The sequence below is a fragment of the Enhydra lutris genome, unplaced genomic scaffold (genome assembly GCF_002288905.1).
Source record: "Enhydra lutris kenyoni isolate GAN:26980312 unplaced genomic scaffold, ASM228890v2 scaffoldscaffold9, whole genome shotgun sequence".
NCBI classification, from domain to species: Eukaryota; Metazoa; Chordata; class Mammalia; order Carnivora; family Mustelidae; genus Enhydra; species Enhydra lutris.
The window spans coordinates 24,793,723-24,813,770 of NW_019154093.1; positions in this window are offsets into that span (position 1 = coordinate 24,793,723).

Consider the following 20,048-nt stretch of genomic DNA (forward strand, 5'->3'; position numbering starts at 1 on the left):
AGAGACTATGGACTCTGAAAAACAATCTGAGGGTTTTGAAGGGGCAGGGGGTGGGAGGTTGGGGGAACCAGGTGGTGGGTATTAGAGAGGGCACAGATTGCATGGAGCACTGGGTGTGGTGCAAAAACAAGGAATACTGTTATGCTGAAAATTTAATAAAAAGTTTTAAAAAAGACTTAAGTGCTCATACAAATAATCTAGGTTACAGATTAATTAAAAAAGGAATGAATATTTTCATTTTAGTAGGTACAGCAGAATTCAAATAGCAGCTTATATGTAACTAACACCAACTTTCATTAAGGTAACTGGTGCCAGAGGATTTTTTTTTTTCCAACTACAGATCTGTATCCAAAGACCACTACCAACGTGATTTCAGAGTTCAAGATTCCCAACCATAACTGCACATGCTCAACTGCATGGCTGGTATTAACGTCAGTACTGCAGCAGAACTTCACCTTGAGTTCATTCTGCCTTGAACACATCTCCTTCCCTTGTTATTCCTCATTAGACCAGTTTGTTCAATGGAGCCCATCAGGGAACTAGTAGACTTAAAATGAGAGCACTGAACTAAGACACCCAACACATGGCACAAAGTCAACTTAATCAGCACTTCCTAGAGGGCAGCTAAAGACCTCTGACTGATTGCTCCACTCCGGGTGGCAGCTGTAGCTCGAGTCTTTTTGCTTCTCCCTTAAAATACACTGCCTGGGGTGCCTGGGTGTCTCAGTTATTAAGCATCTGCCTTTGGCTCAGGTCATGATCCCAGGATCCTGGGATTGAGTCCTTCATTGGGCTCCCTGCTCAGCGGGAAGACTTGTTTCTCCCTCTCCTATTCCCCCTGCTTGTGTTCCCTATCTCACTGTGTCTGTCAAATAAAATCTTAAAGAATAAAATAAAATCCACTCTCTGCACCAGGAAATCAGGATGGTTTTTCAGGACATTACTTAACAGTACCAGCAAATGGCAAAGATGGCAGGCTACAGTTACTTTGCTTGTCTTATCTTGTATCAGGACTTGTTGTCCTGTCCCATAGGGAGAAGACTGGACCTGTGTTTGATAGCTTTGGCAAACCAGCCAGAATGGGTGCCTGTTCATGGTTAATCAGCCCATACCAGGGAGAATTTGGGGACCATTCCTTGCAGCTGCCAGAACTACTTTGTAGTAGGGGAAACAGGTAGAGTCCCAGAAACCAATGTAGGTTGCCCCAGTGCTCTTCATTGGAGCAAGGAACTGACCCTCTGGGGGAGGAGACAGTGCATACAACCAGGAACTCCATTGCCCTTGCCATGTGGGCTATGTGCCATTTGTTCTTTCATCTAGACAGGTACCTCAAATTAATTTTTTACCCAGTCTGGCTTTGGTCTGTCAGGAGAGCAGCTCTTTTGTGCTTGTATGATAATCATGGGAAATTCAGAGCGTAGTTTAGCTGACCACCCACTTGGGTACATTTTGAAGAAATGTCTCAATTCCAGTTATTCCCCTCTAAGAAAATAGTTGTCTTTTATTGTAGCACAGCATGGCCTCTGTATTCTTTGGAATCTGTGAACAATGGCCTTTAAAAGGCTCCTTGAATTGGGGTGCCTGGGTGGCTCAGTGGGTTTAAGCCTCTGCCTTTGGCTCAGGTCATGATCCCAGGATCTTGGGATCGAGCCCCGCATCAGGCTCTCTGCTCAGCAGGGAGCTTGCTTCCTCCTGTCTCTCTGCCTGCCTCTCTGCCTGTCAAGTAAATAAATAAAATCTTAAAAAAAAAAAGGCTCCTTGAATTATTTTGCAGTTGGAGAACGACTGCCAGAGAACTGGCAAAGAAGAGATCTCTTATATGAAACCATTTATACTCCTTGACCAGATTAAAAAGGAGGTATCTAACCCGATGGCACACAGACCAGGAAAGGCTATTTCCGTGGTACTACAAGGTGATGGGACAATTAAGAGTAGATAGTATGAGATTATAAGCTCTAAGTCCTTTATCTGCCTTCCACTCCTGCCCACGCTCATGGATTTGACAACTCTGCTGAAATGTTTGAGCCTCTGGAACCTTCTAGTCTTCAGCATCTCAGTGGAAGCTCAAGGAAGCACTGAGGCCTGGAGCAGTCTCCCCTTGGAAGACCCAGCAAAGGACTCAGTTTGGCCAGGGAGCAATTCCAGCTGGAGCAAGTTCATTCCCATTGAGGCAGTCCCCCATCAGTCATATTAACCAGCATGAACTGCCTGGATATCTGAGGATTAGAGTCACTCTTCTACTTCTAATCTGTTCAGCTGGAGAAGCAATGACCCCTCCTACTAGGATGATCCTCTTAAAAATAACTACACTATTTACCTCCATATTTGCAACCCACTGATCTTAGGTATATATTCAAGCCTTTAAAAATATGCTTCTCACAGTTGATGAGAAACGGTTTAGTTTAAAAAAAAAAAAAAAAAAAAAGGCTGTGAAGAGTCATGAGGGCTCCGTTTAGAGGATGCTGATGGAAGTCCCAAGGCTGGTGTTGCCATTTCCTTTGTGGAACTAGACTTGGATCCTAATGACAGGAACACGACTAGACTAGATTACTACGAAAGTACATCTTGATTGGTCTCAGAAAGGGGGTTCCTAAACAGCAGAGCCTTAATACTGGAATTACAACAGAAACCTAATGAGGATCCCTCTGCATTCCTTCAGTATGTTTGAATAAGGGTAAGACAAGTATACAGACGCTGACCCTGAGGCACTTGAAAATGTAACGATGGTTTATATGACCTTTATTGGATAGCATGTTCCTGACATTAAAATCATAAAAGTTAGGTGGAATATTAGGATGAATGCATTGGAATTGGGGGATATATTATTCATGAAATACTATGGCAGAAAACACAGGAAGATGCAAAGAGACGGTGGAAGCCCTGGGCAGCTCTCACAAATCTGGGGTTCTTAGGAAAAACAATCAGGGAGGTCCCTTGGGTAAAAACCAATGTGCTTACCTCTAAGGAGATACTGGAATAAATAGGAAGGCTGGTGGTGTGGGTAGGGGGTGGGGATGAGAGGTGGGAGGGGAAGAAAAAGCTTCAAGTAATGGAATAAGATACAGGCTCTGATAAAAAATAAAGGGGGCCCCAGGACTCCCATTGTTCCAGCTAAGCCAATAGTCCTTTCTTCCCAGGATCCCCTGGGAAAATGAACAGTGCATAATCAATTAATGGACCTCCTAGTCCACAGTGGAGCCACTTTAGTTAGTAAACAAAGTTCTAGTAGAATCTTTATAACAGAATTTATGGTGGGGGGGCATAGGGAACAACAACAAAAAGGCTTTCTGCAGCTTATGGAATGTAAATTGGGAAAACAGAAATTGAGTTTTTATTCATGCCTGAGTATCCTACCCCTTGAGACTTGCTCTGTAAGTTGAACGCTCAAGTCACCCTTTCTGCAGAAAAAGCAGTAGACACATTTAGTTGTAACCTGTCCATACATGCTTCTGACTATTATACCCAGGAGCTATGGCTGGTTGTCAATCTTGGGTTTGAAAAATCTTGTCTTCTGTATTCTAGTAGATAAGGCCCAGCTGTTACTTGCTTTTGAATGCCAGGAACCAGAAGCTAAAACTGCCCACCAGTACTGTTCGACAGTTTAACCTCAGGGGCTTAAGAATTCCCCTACTACTTGGGGTGGGGGTGGGATTATTGTTCAGAGACTTGAGGACCCTCCAGTTGATAGAGGAAGTCCTTTTGCAGTATGTAGATGATCTACCATTGCTTAGTTGTACTTATGCAAGCTCTTTTGAGAACACCATCCTCGTAGGAAGTCATTTGGCTGACTGGGTACAAAGTATGCTCCCCCCAAGGTACAGATTTGCAGAAGTAAATTACCTAGGCTGTTGCCCAACATTAGGTAAGCAAGCTTATTGAGCAAGACTTCCTGTGCTCAAAGCCCCTCGCCTCCTCCCCAGATGCTAATTGTGGGGGGTTCCTAAGCACAGCTGGATTCTGCCACGTTAGGATTCCATGGACTGATACTTTAGCTCTTGTATGAGGCGTTAGAAGGATTAGATGCTGAGCTGCTGATTTGAACAGGAGTGCCAGAGAACCTCTGATACTACGAAAGTCCAATCAAATGCCACCATGTCTGATCTAAGGAAATTCCTCTATATGTGCATGAAAGACAGGGCATGGGATTGGGAGTATTAGACTAAATGCCGGGGATTTCCCCCTAACTGTTGCCTTTTTTTCCCCTCCTAAGACAGAGGGACTGATCCCCCCACCTCTTAAATCCTAAAATTAAAGTTTGAACATACCATGTAACACTTAAGTCAAATATTGAGTAGTATACATGCCTTTGTTTTCAAATGAGCGTCACTCATTTTTCATTTGAGACAAAACCTTCCCCATTTAACTATTACTGTAAAACAGTGAATAGCCTGGATAACAAATGATGCTTGAGGTAGCTACAGCTCAGTCTCTGTTCAGGATGGTACTAAAATTCTTATTTCTGAGAATACCCATTAAGGACCTTAACAACTCCTTCTGCAATTCACCCCATAACAAACAGAACACTGGACTAGTTCAAAGATCCTCACCCGCACTGCCACATGACTAGAGATCTTCCCAGGGGAATACCAGTTGGAGGTTTCTTTGGTTATGCCCTACTTAATGGGGGTGACATCCCACCATGCAATATGTACTCCCAAACTTATCCTGTGCTTGTAATTACCACTAATGAAACTCTGCCCAGTATACAAAACTCTCCACATCCTTTAACAATAGTATTAATGATAGAATAACCTTCGATTGAATAGTGGCAGAACAAGGTAGCATTTGTGTGGTTGCTAATTCTTCATGCTGCTCAATATATTAATACCTCTGCCCAAGACGAAACAAGTATTAGTAGAATAAGGGAACAATTCCCTTGGCTTCATCAGACCCTAGAACATCACAGTTCCATAACTTGAGGGAGATGGGTTTGTTCTCCTGGATATGTTTGGGCATTCAGTCTATATTATGGTTATTTTAAATCCATTTTAGGGTTTAGTATTTGAAATAAGAGTTGACATGCCCCTGTTAAGTGGATGTGCATGGCTCAGGGAGGTCTTAGAACTGCCGAGACAAGAGCCAATTTTTAAGTCTTCACCTAGGAGTACCAAGACTTATTTCCTAAAACAAGCCATTTCCCTCTATGACCACCCTGACACTCCAGTTCAGCAGGAAGCAGACTCCAGGCAATTGGTTTCCTTCCATAGCCTTCTTGGAACACATAGACAGTGGGGAACTATAACAAAGCTCCATCTTGCATTCATTCTGCCTTGAATACTCCCCGCCCCATTTTTCCATGTTAGACCTGCTTACACACTGTAAACTCATTGAGGAACTAGTTGATATGGATTTCAATGTAAGCACTGAACTAAGACCCAGCATACATTGCACAAAGTCAACTAATCAGCACATGCCTAGATGTTAACTAAAGACCCCTGATTGCTCAAGCCTGAAGGGCATCTGTAGCTGGTATCTTTTTGCTTCTTTTATCCCTCTTTAAAAACCCTTGCCTGCACCAAGAGTTCAGGAACATTTCTCAGTGCATTAGTCTGCCATCTTCTCAGTTAGCTGGCACTCTTAAAGAGTCACTTTCCTTGCCCCAGCAACTTGCCTCTTGACATATTGGCCTATTGTGCAGCAAGCCCATTAGACTGGATTTGTTAACATAAGGGGTACTGACAAACCCATGCTGATGTTGCAATACTGATGCAACCTATGGCCCACCACATGCCAGTGTGTAGCATGATTCACATGGTGAGGACTTTTATCATATGAACACTTTTAAGTGTAGGCTCTGGCAAACACAGGTATCCTGAAAAAAAAAAAAAAAAAAAAAATCGAGCCATAGATGAAAAAGATGTCAGATACAAAGAGGACAATCTTGGCAATAGTGAATAGAACCTATAGGAGAACCTTTACAATACCCAAGAGGGAGCCAAGTCTCCCCTCTTTTGCTGGATATGAAACTTTGGGTTAAGTATAAAGGTTATAGGAGCACACAGTAAAATTTGAGCAGATGGCTCTTAGGATTTTTCCAAAGTAGTCCCAGAATAGGACAAGTTTCAGATAGAGTATATAGCCACTGAAGTTGGAAAGGCAGGTTTCTAGAATGGATAAGAGATTTTTAGGATTTGTATTCCATTCTACATGACTACATTTAGGAGTCTAAATTTATGCTTGAAAACACATTTGAGTTGGGAAAGACAGTGTCAGAAATTTATGTACATGTGCAGGGTTTATTTTGTTTGCCCCTCTGTGTCTTCTTTCTTCCCCATTAGGTTAACCTGTAACATTTCTCCTACAGGACTGCTAGGCTGTGTGGTTTGGATCAAGGGATAGTCTCACCAAGAAGTGAGAAGAGGGGAGTATCAGGACAATTATTCTCTTGGCATCTTTTAGTGAGATCCCTTTCTCATAAGGCAGCCAGCTCCTACCTCCAGGATTCTGTATGCACTGCTCTCCTTTTGAGCCTTCAATGGTACATCATAGGTAGGTAAGTCTTCGGTTATTATTAGTTCTGGGTTATTGACTTCTTTGCAAGTCTGTCATTTCATATGGACCCCTCATTATATTTTGAGTATGTTATTTCTTTCGGGTCCCTCACTAATACAGTGCCAGGCCTTGTAATGAATCCTATGGTACAGATACAACATAGTATTCAAGGGAAAGTGACCATCTCTAAGCCTTAGTTTTATTTTTCTGTAAAATTGGGAGGATATCAAAGCATCTTTCAAGTCTCCACACTTTGTGTTAGTGCAGTTATCAGTGATACAAAAATATTATTTGGAACAGGTTTGGATTATTTACTGGGTAAAAGATCATTTAAAAGATCCTGAGAATTCACGGCAACATGGCAAGAATCAGACAGTTTGTGTTCTGTATATAGAATTTCAATACTCAAACTGATAAAGGAATTGTTTTGTAAGTAAATATGTCAATGTCTTTTTGCTTGCATAATCAAAGATAGAGCACAATATTCTAATATTCCTTCTCAGGTAAAATAAACTTACACTGAGGTTTAGAACAATCATGTAATAGTTTGAATCAGAACCTCCTGAGGGATGCTTAGCTATATTCCACGTTACTTTCAAGCACCTTCCTGTACCTTCCTTTACAAATGGGATCCATATTTTCTTGTCCATAAGAATGTTAAGAGGTGTAGTTTGAGTATGAAAGAGACTGAAGCATAGCATCAAGTTCTCAAATTTCTGTTTGCAATTTACCATGGATTCTTGAACTCTGGCTAGCTTATTGTAGTATTTAACTACACCTTAGAATCAAGCAAATAGTACCATTTAAATAAGAGGGCTCTACCTAGCTCAGACCCACACAAGTATCCAGAGTGCATACATTCTCGCAGTTCTCACTGGGAAACAAAATCTTATAAGAAAAAAAATGCAGATTTGCAAGGTTCAAAACCCTGGGAAGTGTGGTCCTCCTTGATCTCCAAGCTAAAGGGCAGAGCTAAGGCCAAATCTATGACCTCCAAAAGAGAAGGACTGAATGAGTTTTCAAGGACATCACAGTAGCAGCCATTCCCAAAGGACAAGCAGAAGGTCTAGGTTATGGTTCAGCTTGGTGCACCACCAGGTCTGAGGCTCCTTCTTTGGATAAGGCATTACACTGGAAGACCATGATCAAGTAATTCAAGGATTTACTACTCACTTGGGCATATGCAAAAGAGGGGCTCAGGGAGAGAGTGCATCACCAGCAAGAAGGCTAAGGATAGTGAAGAGAAATAGTCTGGTTTGGGAATAGAATATATCCCATCCCCCACTGACAGAATTTGAATAATTTCTCACAGCTGGTCCTGGTTGGGAAGGCAAGAAAGGAACAAGATCAGAGGGGCAAGGTGAGTTGCTTTGGTGTTTAGCTGAAACAGTCTTGTTTGACTTTTTCCAGCTCTTTCGGCAGAGTAATTCACCTTCACAGCAGAAGGTAAGATGAATGGAAAGATGCCAGTTCAAGATCCTGGTGAAAGGGACCCATCTCCTAGGGCAAGGTCCGAGACAAGCAAGATGGAAGTATCTAAGACCAGAAGATAGGGGACTTCTTGAGTGTAAGGGCAGGGCTCAGCACAGCCACCAACCTACTATTTAAATGGGGGGGGGGGGCATAGGGAAAACAATGACAATTACCAGGATGAGCTGATCTCCCCAGTGCTCATGAGCAAGGGATTCTTGAGTGCAAGCAGAGCCTCTTACCAGGGAGGTCTTCAGAATAGGGAAGATCTAACTTTTCACTCCTTTTTCAAGAGTCTTCCCTGCTTCTCCAGGATTTTGGCTTATTCTTACCATGCTGACCACATAGCTCAGACTCCAGTTAAGAAAAAAGTAACCCAAGTTGTCCTGGGATGATTATGTTCTCAGATAATTTTTTCAAAGACAAAGGAATCATAGCAAACTTATTAGGCTGCCTAGAGTCACAGGAAGGTATAGGCAATATTTGATTTACTATGGGATATATTTTGTTGTTGAAAGACGGGTGAATAAGTCAGGATTTTAAAGCAGTCAGGTATAGAAAAATTACCACCTGTTATAGGATAAAAGCTTCCAGAGAGAGTTCAGGGAAAGGTACAGGGATTTTCAAGAGTGAAAGAGAAGTCAGTTCACCTCCACAGAGTTATTGAGGTCTACCTTTGAATGCTTTTCCTGTTTAATAACTTAGAAAAGTATTATTGATAGTGTGGATTGCAAAGTTTAAGTCTGAAGGTTTATCTGAACTCACCTGCCTAGTAGAAGGGTAAGTGGCCCATGGTAAATTCCAGTAGCTTCTTCCTTGAGGCAGGAACCTCAGAGGCAATTGGGTTTCTTGAGTGAAAGGTATTAGCTACACCATGGCTTTTGGCTGATAAAGCAAATGATTAGAGGACTTGAGGTCAGAAGGACGTTTACTCCCTATTCAAATGGGAGAATAGTCTGTTTTTAAGTTTGCAGATTCAAGAGGTTATTCTGAACATGGGTTGCTCTTATTCCCACCCAGAAAAGAAAAGCTGGTAATACCTACACTTGGAGTCAAGGAAAGATCTTGCTTAGAAACAGGAAGGCTTATTTGAGGCACAAGCACCACATGGAAGTGTGTAGAGTGAACGGTTTTCAGTGGAGCACAGAAACTCAGGTAGTCCTGGAAGCTGCCCCTGCAAGATGGGAGAACACGAGGTTCCAGTCCTAAGGAGCCGGGGGAGGGGCGGGGTAGCAGCTAGGGAGCAATGATTTTAGGAACAAGCAGATATATAGAATTCATTATTAATTGGCATTAGGGAGGGAAATTTTAAGATGGGAAAATGAAAAGCCTGATCAACTTTAAACCCAGGGGGCTTCTGTTGGCAGAGCAGACGGTGGAGTTACTAATACTTACGTATTCTATAACTACTAAGAACTCTGAAAGAAGTGGGGAAGCATTCCATAAAAATAGGTCAAGACTGAAAATGTTCTTCCTCCTAACTCCCAGGATGAATAATCTAGTGCAACTTCACTTAGGATTTATAAATCACTCTATGATTGGGGCCTTCTGTAGATAGCTTCAAGTTGTCCTTGGGCTCCAAGGAAGACATTCAGAGTACATAGCCTTCTAGAGTATCTTATAATCTTTCTCCAAACTTTGGGACTGAAATAAGAATGTCCCCAAAATGGTTTCCTAGCCAACTATGCTAGATTGCTTAGTTCATCACACTGAGTGAAATAAATCAAGCAGAGAAAGTTAATTATCATATGGTTTCACTCACTTGTGGAGCATAAGGAATAACACGGAGGACATTAGGAGAGGGAAAGGAAAAGTGAATTGGGGGAAATTGGAGTCGGGGACGAATCATGAGAGACTGAACTGAGAAACAAACAGGGTTTTGGAGGGGGGAGGTGGAGGTTGGGTGAGCCTGGTGGTGGGTATTAAGGAGGGCACATATTGCATGGAGCATTGGGTGTGGTGCATAAACAATGAATCTTGGAATACTGAAAAAATAATTTTAAAAAAAGTTCAAGTCCGAGTAAGTGCATAATCCAGACCTAATACTCAGCAATCCTTGGCCCACCATGATTTTCTGCCTGTTAGCTGAGATGCTAAATGATCACTCTATAGCCAGTGTTAGGGATAGTAGGTATCCCTTGGGTGGGGTCTAAATTCACCTTCTGAACACTCTGCACAAATCCTCAGATGGCTCCCATAAAGGAGCTCAGTCACATCACCACCTATACCCCAGAATAGTACATGCTTGTATTCTTGGCTCAGAATTTCTCCCTCGCATACAAGGAGTCCGTTCAGATACTTTTCAAGTTCTCTTACCTCCCAAAACATGGGCTTCTTATTCCAGACTCTCAGCTACCTATCACATCCATGTTTTCCAAACCTGTCCTCCTACCACCACCAGGTAAATTTGTTATAGACCCCAATTTCAGGCCTCCAGGCCACATTTGCAAGGCAAAACTCTTCCCTGTGCTACAGCCACTCTTGGCAAGTAACATCTTAGAGATCTTCTTAGCAAGACATTCAAGATTGTTCTATCCTCTAGGGCAGAGGTATCAGTTGGTGTCTATTTACCACTGATAGGCACTTAAGCTTTAGAAATCTTTCCAGCACCCATGAAATGTTTATTGGGTATGTATTTGTACCCAGTTACCTGAATTGAAACACAGGATGCACAGAACTTTTCATTAGCTATTCTCAAAATAGGAGTATCTCAAGTTCTTGCATAGGACTTAGATTAATAGCCTTTGTCAATCACAAATTCTGTGATCAAAGTCACTGGTACACCTTATGTTTTCAGTCTTCCTTCTGGAAAAGGTTTGGAAGGAAAAATCATCCAGTAGGACTACAAAGACTTACACTGGAAGGGAAGTGGTGAAATAAGGGATACAGACGTCCCAGTAAGACAGGTATGAACCATACAAAGTACTTTCCACTACAGGCTTGGTCTGCATTACTGTTGATTCCAAAGAGATAAGGGTTCTAGTGCCCACTTGGGATGAGCCCTGACCCATAGTCACAACAGCTTCTTCCCCATTTATTCTATCTGGTGTTTTTAAAAATTAACAGTTTAATTTTATTTCTTTAAAGATTTGTCAGAGTGAGCACAGGCAGACAGAGTAGCAGGCAGAGGGAGAAGCAGGCTCCCCGCTGAGCAAGGAACCTGATGTGGGACTCGATCCCAGGATGCTGGGATCATGACCTGAGCCAAAGGCAGCTGCTTAACCAATTGAGCCACCCAGGTGTCCCTATCTGCTGTTCTATACAACACTCCAGAATTAGTCCTTTCCAGTGACGATGTAGTAAAGAACTGCAAGGCTGGTCAAACCAGTTGCATAAGAATGGACTAAGAACTCTGCTGCATGATATTTCAACACAGAAGTCCAGGTTTACCCAATGTGCATAATCAAGGAGGCATACTGGCAAGGTAAGATGTAGTTAGGGCTCAAGGAACACTCAAATCTCATTCAGCATCTATAGGAACAAGGATCTTTTCTAATCCTATAAAAAGTACAAAGTAAATGCAATTGGAGCATTTTGTCCTGTACATGGGACATCCATGGAGTTTCCAGCAGGATAAAGTATGTATCTTTACCAGCCAAGGCTTTGGATCCGCTAACTCAATACATTACATTAGGCTCACATCAGGGACTTAAGTGGTACCAGATTTTAGTAGGAAGAACTGCAGCAATACCACATGGGACACCATCAGATGTTCTGGATACTGAAGATTAAAAATGCTGATTGTTCTTGCAAATCACTGACTCATAACATCAAGCCTATGAAAGCCATCTGACAGTCACCCCAACTAACTACTGAAGGAAAGGGTTCTACTCAGAGTAACTCATCTGTAGCTCTTTAAGGGATGCAGTTCAGTTTGAGAAGACTACCAATGGTTCTTAGACTACAGGGTTGATACCATTTTTATTCTGGAGGTATGAGCCATATTCTAATTCTGCCCCCACATAAAAGTTAGAGACTACCAAAAACTAGCATTTCAGACCACTCAGTGAGAATAACTGTCACATTAAGAGGAGCCATGTTTTAGCTTGAGCAGGAGCCTTGTGAATCTTGCTAGGACAACTTTAGTCTGTGCTATTTACTTTAGCAAGCAATTGATGACTAAACAGGACCATTTCAGTAGGACCATTTCAGTCCTTAGAACACAGGAGAAACATGCAGATAAAACCCAAGTGTTAGAACCATTCTAACTATCTGTTAGAAAGCAGATAGAACCCCAAGTGTTCTATTACAAATAAGTGGTGTGTTAATTTTGGTAATATCTTTAATGTTAAAGACTTAGACACATCAGTAGTCCCTTCCATTTATTCAAGAAATAAACTTACTTTGTAAATGCCAATATGTAGTTATCATAGAGCCATGCTCAAAAAGGGTCTGCCAAAATCTTGCTTGGACACTATTTCTAACTCCATTCAGACCTAGCTTTAAGTATTGGATTAAGACCTAGCTTTAAGTATTGGATTTAAGTCTTCTTTCATGTGGTCTTGGGTGTTTTCTTACACCAACCAATTTTCTGACACCAGTTGGGTGTCCAACAATTCAATTGACATGGTCTACCTGAGGTTATGGTCAGATACAAGCTCAAGGACTGTCCCTCAAAATGGCTTGATTCAGACAAGTAGAAGGGGTAACATGGACCTCTGCCCTGACTTGACTAAGTTTGGGGTTCTTACATCCCCTCCTTAGGTTCATTTTATTAGAACAGTCCATGAAACTCAGGAAAATACTTATGTTTATGGGTTTACTCTAAGTGATACAACTCAACAGCCAAGTTGAAGAAATGTGTAGGGCAAATCTGGGGGTCGGGGGGAGAGGGAGTGTTGGTCATTGGTACAGAGCTTTCATGATCCTCCAGGCACACCCACCCTTCTAGCACCTCCATGTGCTCACCAACCCAGAAGCTCATCAGATCATGTTTAGGAGTTTTAGAGTTTGACCCCCAGCCCCCACACTTCCTTTTCCTGGAAGTCAGTGGATAGGGTTGAAACATCCAACCCTCTAATCATTTATTCATTCTGGGACAGCCCTATCCAGAGGTTATTTAGGGGGACGCCTCTATGTCACTTCATTAGCATTAACTCAGGGGATCAAAAGGGTCTCCTTAGGACAATAGAAGACACTCCTACCACTCAAAGGAAATTCTAAGGATGTTTTGGATCTTTGTGCCAGGAACCAGGGACAAAGACCAAACACAGGTCTTACACTGCCCGTAGTCAAAGTGGTTTCCTTCAAGTTTAAATACCTTATGCCACTTTGTTTTGTAGGTTTCTCTTACTGAAGCTCAGTATATTTGTCTAATTTTCTACCTTCTTTCAAAATCTAGTGCTGGCTGTTAAGTGGATTTTATATGTTGCATTTTAACCATAGAACAGAAAAACCCAAAGCTCTCGATAGACCCATTATGAAAGTTTAAGAACTCTAATGCTGAAGATTGGTAAAAGTGCCTTTTTAAGAGGAACCAAGGTGAAAAGACCTTGTGCTGACTCAGACTTTTGTCATACTCTATGACCCACAGTATTTTTATTATTAAAGTCTAATATACATTAAAAATAAAACCCCTCTGTTTTGAAGCACTTTCACTGAGAAGAACGAAAACTTTTATGGATCCCTATGGGTTAAAGGAGGGCTGGAATGGCTTCCTAAGGGTCAGATAGGCTGGCTTCAAGGACAGGGAAGTAAAGACCCTAGTGTTTCTAGAGAAGTTAGCTTTCTAGCCACTGATGAGAAACTGTTCCCTTCAAAGTATGTATACAAGGAAACACTATCAGAAACGTTAAAACCAAAGTGATGGAAGAAACAAGAAGAGGCATGAGGAAGAGAAGCATTTTTATACAAACCTATAAAACAGGGAAAAGAGGAACCATGTACATATGCCAAACAGACTTTCCAACACAATCAATGCCAAGAATTTGTACCACAAGATTAGATCATTACTATACATAGAGAACTTAGACTTGTATTTAAATAAGATTTTCTCCAACAGGGAGGTGTGAAGCTTGATCCATAAGAGGTCATAAAACAATAGATTTCTTAGATTCTCTTGTATCAGGAATTATATGGACAACTTATTTGTTTTCACCTTAGCAGTGAGTCCCTAGTCCTGAGGCCAAGTCTTTGGTCATTACACTTGCTCACTTGTTTTCATACACAAGGAGCTCACTGTTCAAAATCCAAAATCATGGAGTAGTACATTGGTCGCCCTTATCCACAGTTCCACATCGCATGCTTTCAGTTACCTGTGATCACAGTGTAGAAAGACCATCTTCCTGATTGTCAAGTCCGTTGTGTATGTGCTACAGTGTCTGTGTCCTTCACCTGTCACACGTAGTTTTATCCATCACAAGGGTGAGTATGGTGTAAGCACATTTTAAGAGATCACATTCATTTAATGGGTTATAGTTCTATTTTCTTATTGTGCTTAGTTTATTAAACTTTTTCCTAGGCATACCTAGAACAAAGTCCTATATAGGGTTTGCTACAATGTGGGTTCAGACAGCCCCTGAGGACTTTGAACCTAGGATAGAGGGACCTCAAATTATGGGGCAGTTGACACGGAAACTTAAGGAACATGAACGTTGGAGGAAGAGTTTTTTTTCTGGGGGAGAAGATCTATTTTAAAGAACTATGCTTTATAATGAAGTAAATAGCTTTAAAATAATGAGGCAGCTGAATTTTTAAGAGCTTTGAGTAGAAAAGGAACAGGATAAGTGGCATTTGTACAGATGGATGGAAGGTGGAGTAAGGTAGGAATCAACTGTAACAAGGATTTAACCCAAAAAAATGTAGTTGAAAGCAGGGATCAGGATGGAACATAGGTCCACAGCTTTTTCAGCCAAGGCCTTAAGGCAGGTCCATGGGGAACAGCATTCATATTACTCTTTTGGCTAATGAATTGATGTCTATAATCACATTACAATTAGGTAATGAACAAGAAGTTGCCATCCCCACCCCTCAGGATAGTCAAGTAGTGCCCAAAGCCAATATATGCTGTTTGCTGATGTACCTTGTTCCCACTACAGAGTCCAGACTGATGGACAGAGACAGGAGTACAAATGGTAGACATCATGGTGCTGTCTTGGGTCAGGCAACACCACTATCTGCCCTTAATTTCTTTATGATGCCCACCAAGATCTAGCTTTCCCAAGGCAGGGGGTTTCATCACCCTTACCCACCCTGCCAGATTCCCACACACAGTTGTCTCCTAGCAACAGGAATGCTGTCAGGATACTCTGGCGAGTACCACTTTTACCTTTCTGTGGTCTGGAGGTAAGTTGTAAAATGGAGTCTTCACGGAAAAAAAATCTCTGGTGGCAGAAATGCTAACCCAGATATGGACCCTCAACTCTATAGTCAAATAATCTTCAACAAAGTAGGAAAAATATACAGTGGAAAAAAGACAGTCTCTAATAAATGTGCTGGGAAAATTGGACAGCTATATGTAGAAGAATGAAACTTGACCATTCTTACACTGTACACAAAGATAAACTCAAAATGGATAAGAGACCTCAACGTGAGACAGGAATCAGAATCCTAGAGAACATAGGCAGTAACCTCTTTGATATCAGCCACAGCAACTTCTTCCAAGATAGGTCTCCAAAGGCAAAGGAAACAAAAGCCAAAATAAACTTTTGGGACTTCATCAAAATCAAAAGCTTCTGCACAGCAAAGGAAACAGTCAACAAAACAAAGAGGCAACCCATGGAATGGGAGAAGATATTTGCAAATGACAGTACAGACAAAAGGCTGATATCCAGGATCTATAAAGAACTTCTCAGACTCAACACACACAAAATAGATAATCATGTCAAAAAAATGGGCAGAAGACATGAACACTTCTCCAGTAAAGACATACAAATGGCTATCAGACACATGAAACAATGTCCATCATCACTAGCCATCAGGGAGATTCAAATTAAAACCACATTGAGATACCTTACACCAGTTAGAATGGCCAAAATTAGCAAGACAGGAAACAACATGTGCTGGAGAGGATGTGAAGAAAGGGGAACCCTCTTACACTGTTGGTGGGAATGCAAGTTGGTGCAGCCACTTTGGAGAACACTGGAGATTCCTTAAAAAAAAAAAAATTAATAGAGCTTCCCTATGACTCTGCAATTGCACTACTGGGTATTTACCCCAAAGATATAGATGTAGTGAAAAGAAGGGCCATCTGTACCCCAATGTTCATAGCAACAATGGCCACAGTCGCCAAACTGTGGAAAGAACCAAGATGCCCTTCAATGGACGAATGGATAAGGAAGATGTGGTCCACATACATTATGGAGTATTATGCCTCCATCAGAAAGGATGAATACCCAACTTTTGTAGCAACATGGACGGGACTGGAAGAGATTATGTTGAGTGAAAGAAGTCAAGCAGAAAGTCAGTTATCATATGGTTTTGCTTATTTGTGGAGCATAAATAACAGAGGACATGGGGAGATGGGGAGAAGGGAGTTGAGGGAAATTGGAGGGGGAGATGAACCATGAGAGACTATGGACTCTGAAAAACAATCTGAGGGTTTTGAAGGGGTTGGGGGTGGAAAGGTGGGGGAGCCTGATGGTGGGTATTATGGGGCATGTATTGCATGGAGCACTGGGTGTGGTGCCTAAACAATGAATTCTGTTACACTGAAAAGAAGTTAAAAAAAAAAAAAAAAAAGAAAGAAAGAAATGCTAAGCCACGTGCACTTGAGGTTGGGATCTGGTGGAAAGTAAACGTTTAAAAGGAATCCTATGGAACAGTACCCACTTCCAGGGCCTTCTCACAGACCCTAGACTACTGCCCAAAGCTGCTTGGGGAGGATCTCGGGGTAGGAGACCAAGAACACCTGGGAGAATACTGAAGCCTTCTAAGTATGGGCCATGCAGTCAAGCTGGAGCTAGGAGAGATTTAATTACATGGAGAGATTTAATCCAGATTTCTCTACAGGATCCTAGGATCCTATGGAGTTCGATTAGAATACAACTTCTACATATGATCCCCAATCCTACTGGGACTGTTTAATATTCTAACATGGCCACTGGCCCTGGGTTGAGGACGGAGGGAGAAGTTGTTACTGATGAGGTCCATGATCAAAGGAGCGAGACTGATACAAAGCAAAGGTCAAGCAAAGCTTTATTTTCGAGCCAGCACTGAGAATCAAACTGACTGGCCGACCCCCAGCTTCAGACTAGCTTTTATAGAGCAAAGGCCATGTGGTTGAGACTGGCCAATGAGATAGTCTCCACCTGGCCTGACCCGTCCTTGTATTTGGGCTCTGTTATCAGAGACTGGTCGACCATATTTTACTGGTTTCCTGGACTTGCTTTTAAATAAGTTCCTCGGGGGGTGGGGGGGGAGCAGGATCAGTTTAAGTTTTACTGCACAAACAACAAAATGGCTGTTCAATGGAGATGGAGCTGCTCTGGCTAAGTAGGCCCTTATAGTTACAAGGGATATGAATAATGAGTGTCTCCATTAGTCTGGCAAGATAGTAAAAAAAAAAAAAAAAAAAAAAAAAGGTCCAGATTTAGACACTACAAGCAAGGTCAAGACTGTTGGCAAGAGTTTTCTTAGTAATAATTGAAGAGCTCATGTTCCAGTGGTGCTCCTCAGGCAGCAGGAGGGAAAAAACCAATTGGATACTAATCCTGCAAGTAATCCCAATGTCAGTGGAACACAGACTAAATAGGACATGACTTAACACTTGGACAAGAATAGAGAAAAACATTAATGGCCTTTGCATGGAAGAATGCAATCCCTGGTACAAGTTTGTGGGATAAGGGAGAGTATTTTACCCATTCAGTACAGATCCTAGGGATTTCAAATGGAGCCACTGTGAGAGGGTGGCCACTGGAAGCTTTCCTTATCTGACAGGAGAAGGAAACCATTCACAGATGCAGAGTCTTGAGAGAGACACAGGATAGTATGCAGATAGGCATCCCTGAAAGAAATCAACAGTGAAACTAAAGCAAGTTTTTCTTAGCTGAATGAGGACTGAGGAGGGCAATCCAGGAAGGAACGACAACTACCTAAACATACCCTGGAAGTTATGCTGGGGTGTAAGTAGGAAGACCATTCAAACTTTTAGAGAGAAGGGTGTTTATAGTAAGATTGACTTGCTGGCATCTGATGGTATCTAGGGAGATGTAGGGAAAGGGGTCCTACTCCTTAGGCTTTGCAGATCCCCTGGGATTTGAGCTGGCTGTTGCAGAGGGTACTGAACAGAGCCCCAAAACTCATGCCTTCTCCTACCAACAGTTATATAAGGTTTAGAAAGTGAATCCAGGCCCATTGCTGGGCCCTTCCAAAGCCTAAGACACCATGCAACTATCCAACCTGAGCTGTCCATTGAGAACTGGGCACCTGAAGATGCCAGCATCTGATGTGGGACACATGTGACCAATCCCTTGGGAGAGAAGAACACACCATCAGGCCTGGGCAGATGGAGAAAACTGGTCTTTTCTGGAAAAAGATGTTGAAAGCTATGCACACACAAGGCTTATTGGAGGGTAACACCTGTGATGTAAGGGGAGGAAAACAGATTGGATAGGGAGGATTGTCAGACCTCCAATGGTAACAACCATGTGTCTCCATTTGGAAAGGTTGGCCATCCACTATTCCAAATACACTGAGGAATTACTGCATTGTGTAGAAAGATGCAGGAAGGATGGTTAGGAACCCATGGAGCAGGTGCTGGCCCATGATGAAAGTCGTGGCCTATAAGGGGAGAGGAGCTTCATGGTAAACAGTGACCCTTGGTAAGTTGTTGTAACTTTAGGAAAGAGCAAGAGTCATAACTGCTGGAAAAAAACCCAGAGGAGATCAGTGACTAAAGCAACAGAGGTTGAGATTCTAGTCATAGTCTCTACCAGTCCTCCTACTTCTGCTGAACAGCTCTTGTGCCACAGAGCTAACCACCCCCTGCCAGCTGGGTTCAAGTGGGAGCCCTATGTGATGATTCAGTTCCTAGGCACACACAAGTGCCCCATGTCTTCTGAGCTTCTGCCTCAAACTTCCTTCTTCCTCCACCCCCAGCTCCCAGATTTTGGTCCATTCCTTCCCTCTAATTGCTCTAGAGGCCTTCCCCACTTCAGACAATAAGCACTCTCCCACCCTCAATGAAAAACCCACCCAGATAGGTCTCATGACATAGGACCTCCTTCCATATTGACACTGCTTACCCTTTCAAATCTCCTGAATAGCAGAGGCTTCAAGCTACATACAAGCCCTACTCCAGACCTTCCAGCTTTCCATTCTAATAAAGTGAACCAGCTTCACCATTCAAAGCCAGTTACTGTGTCTACAGCACCTTCAGGGCCCACAACAGTGTGGGAGGCAATTGGCACACAGCTTTGAATGTGCACATTTGTTCTGAGCTTTGATCCAGCTGATCCTCGAAAGGACACCCATGGGTTGAAGTTTCCCAAACCAAGATTACCCACATTTGATTAGTACGGATGTAGACCTGGGTTTAAGTGAAATTTAACTTTCATCTCATTCCTATCTTCTCCCCTCAGAAAGCACAGTCTTGATGTTAGTCCTTCCCATTCATGTGCTGACATTTTCTACATGTTCACATCTAAGAAAATTCATTTATTTTTAAGTGTAAGTGGCTTATTGAGGTTTTTACACTTGTTTTTCTCCAGTTTAGTTAGGAGTATAATGTGTAGGTCACAGTATTGCCATCTCTAGTCCCTTAATAAGCTCTAATATTTTCTTTCATAAAGTGATTTTTGCCATTATTCTTGTCCCCTAGAGGTCCCTAATAGAAGCAAATGCAGGTATGATCTGGAGCATACCTAGAACACAGACCTCAGAATGTACCTACAAATATAGCTTTGGAGAAGATGCTGAGAAAAGATATAATGATTAACAAACAGCCAGCGGAATCCTAGAGGAGAACATAGGCAGTAACCTCTTCGATATCAGCCACAGCAACTTCTTTCAAGATAGGTCTCCAAAGGCAAAGGAAACAAAAGCCAAAATAAACTTTTGGGACTTCATCAAAATCAAAAGCTTCTGCACAGCAAAGGAAACAGTCAACAAAACAAAGAGGCAACCCATTCCATGGGTTGCCTCTTTGT